This window comes from Eriocheir sinensis, chromosome 4 (genome assembly GCF_024679095.1).
Source record: "Eriocheir sinensis breed Jianghai 21 chromosome 4, ASM2467909v1, whole genome shotgun sequence".
Lineage (NCBI taxonomy): Eukaryota > Metazoa > Arthropoda > Malacostraca > Decapoda > Varunidae > Eriocheir > Eriocheir sinensis.
The window spans coordinates 11,325,597-11,328,096 of NC_066512.1; the positions used below are offsets into that span (position 1 = coordinate 11,325,597).

The 2,500-nt window shown below is 43.6% G+C and overlaps 1 protein-coding gene across 1 annotated transcript in view; it reads right to left on the bottom strand.

Annotated features, from left to right (window-relative positions):
* Positions 1–1,879: 1,879 nt before the first annotated feature.
* The window catches only part of LOC126982181 (allantoinase-like), a gene marked incomplete at its 5' end in the record, with an annotated part of 31,076 nt that continues 30,455 nt past the window's right edge, over positions 1,880–2,500 (bottom strand). The window contains one exon of the mRNA XM_050834026.1: positions 1,880–2,500. This exon is cut by the window's right edge and continues 1,083 nt beyond it.

The window sequence follows — 2,500 nt, forward strand, 5'->3', positions numbered from 1 at the left end:
ACTTTTTGATATGCAGCTTGGAATATCTTAAGATGTCTGGCACAGTCTCACTAATACACTTAAATTGCTGTAAAATAACAAAATATATACTGCAGAGTGATCAAGATTATTCTAATTATAAAATGAAAATAACGATACCCGAACTGGAAATCATGGATCTTTATGATAATAGCTATGAGTGGATATACAGAAAATCGAAATATATGCTAAAGTGAAAGAAAAAATATGATGGATAAGAACTTTAATTCTATACAAGTACACGAACAAGCATTACGCGGCCTTGGCCTAATTAGTTAAATTTGTGTGCTTCTGTCGTTGTCTATTTTTGTTTTCATTTTCCTTCCCTCTTTCTCTCTTTCGTTTTCCTATATATGTTCTCTGGTTGCCTAAACCAAAGTCTATATTTTACCAAGTCAAGTCATACGCAGCTTTGTGGGAGGAGATACGGCGGAGGCGTGGCTTATGCGTGACGTTGCTTGGAGCCAAATTAGAGAATGTAGAAACAGGGATTTAGAGAAAACGAAGAAAGGCGGACTAATTTAAATCAATCACTTCAACATGCCCCCTCACACCCTACACCACCGTTTGTAGGCATTGCAACTACAGTCACGCATAGCACAATAAAAAAAGGCATATTTTTTCGTCAGTGGCTTGCCTGAATGCGCGGTGAAAGAAGACGAGAATGCACATCCAAAGTGCGCGCACGGCCGCAACTTTAGTCACCTGTGAACTGGCTTCAAGTGACTTCATCCCGCTGCTCCGACCCAAACCGCCCCCTGCGCGTGCTGGTCGCAGTTTTGAAGGCAGTGACTTGACTTGGTGTATATAGACTTTGGCCTAAACTATGATGAGACACGTGTCGAGTGTATGCGATCTTATTACAATTAATTTCTCTATTGCTAAAAGGGTTAGGTACATAGTATATTTAGCCGATTATAATCGGCTCGGAGCTAGTTCTGTTTTTATTTCCAACGATCTTTTTCCAAAGTATTTCCCTGCTTCACAGATGTCAGGTCTGGGCTTAGACCTGACATCTGTGGAAAATTCAGCTTTTTTTTTTTTTTTTTACAGCTAAGGAGACAGCTCAAGGGCGCAAAGAAAAAAAAAGAAAAAAGGCCCGCTACTCACTGCTCCCGAACAGAGGTTAAAGGAGTGTCCAAAATCAGAGGTTAATTTCGGGAGGAGAGGTGTCCTGATACCCTCCTCTTGAAAGAGTTCAAGTCGTAGGCAGGAGGAAATACAGATGAAGGAAGATTGTTCCAGAGTTTACCAGCGTGAGGGATGAAAGAGTGAAGATGCTGGTTAACTCTTGCATAAGGGGTTTGGACAGTATAGGGATGAGCATGAGTAGAAAGTCGAGTGCAGCGGGGCCGCGGGAGGGGGGGAGGCATGCAGTTAGCAAGTTCAGAAGAGCAGTCAGCGTGGAAATATCGATAGAAGATAGAAAGAGAGGCAACATTGCGGCGGAATTTAAGAGGTAGAAGACTATCAGTATGAGGAGGAGAGCTGATGAGACGAAGAGCCTTAGCCTCCACTCTGTCCAGAAGAGCTGTGTGAGTGGAGCCCCCCCACACATGAGATGCATACTCCATACGAGGGCGGACAAGGCCCCTGTATATGGACAGCAACTGTGCAGGGGAGAAGAACTGGCGGAGACGGTACAGAACGCCCAGCCTCGAGGAAGCTGATTTAGTAAGAGATGAGATATGAAGTTTCCAGTTAAGATTTTGAGTTAAGGATAGACCGAGGATGTTTAGTGTTGAGGAAGGTGATAGCTGGGTGTTGTCAAAGAATAGGGGATAGTTGTTTGGAAGATTGTGTCGAGTGGATAGGTGGAGAAACTGTGTTTTGAGGCGTTGAAGGACACCAGGTTCTTCTTGCCCCAATCGGAAATAATAGTAAGGTCTGAGGCTAAGCGTTCTGCAGCCTCCAGCCTTGAGTCGTTAAGTTCCTGAAGGGTGGGTCTTCTATTAAAAGAAGTTGAATAATGCAGAGTGGAATCATCGGCGTAGGAATGGATAGGACAGTTCGTTTTGGAAAGAAGATCATCAATGAACAACAGAAAAAGAGTGGGAGATAGGACAGAACCCTGTGGGACACCACTGTTAATAGATTTAGGGGAAGAACAGTGACCGTCTATCACGGCAGAAATAGAACGGTCAGAAAGGAAACTGGAGATAAAGGTACAGAGAGAAGGATAGAAACCGTAGGAGGGTAGTTTAGAAAGCAAAGATTTGTGCCAGACCCTATCAAAAGCTTTTGATATGTCCAGCGCAATAGCAAAAGTTTCACCGAAACGGCTAAGAGAGGATGACCAAGAGTCAGTTAAGAAGGCTAGGAGATCACCAGTAGAACGCCCCTTGCGGAACCCATACTGGCGATCAGATAGAAGGTCAGAAGTGGAAAGGTGCTTTTGAATCTTCCGGTTAAGGATTGATTAAAAAGCTTTAGATAGACAAGAAAGTAAAGCAATAGGACGGTAGTTTGAGGGATTGGAGCG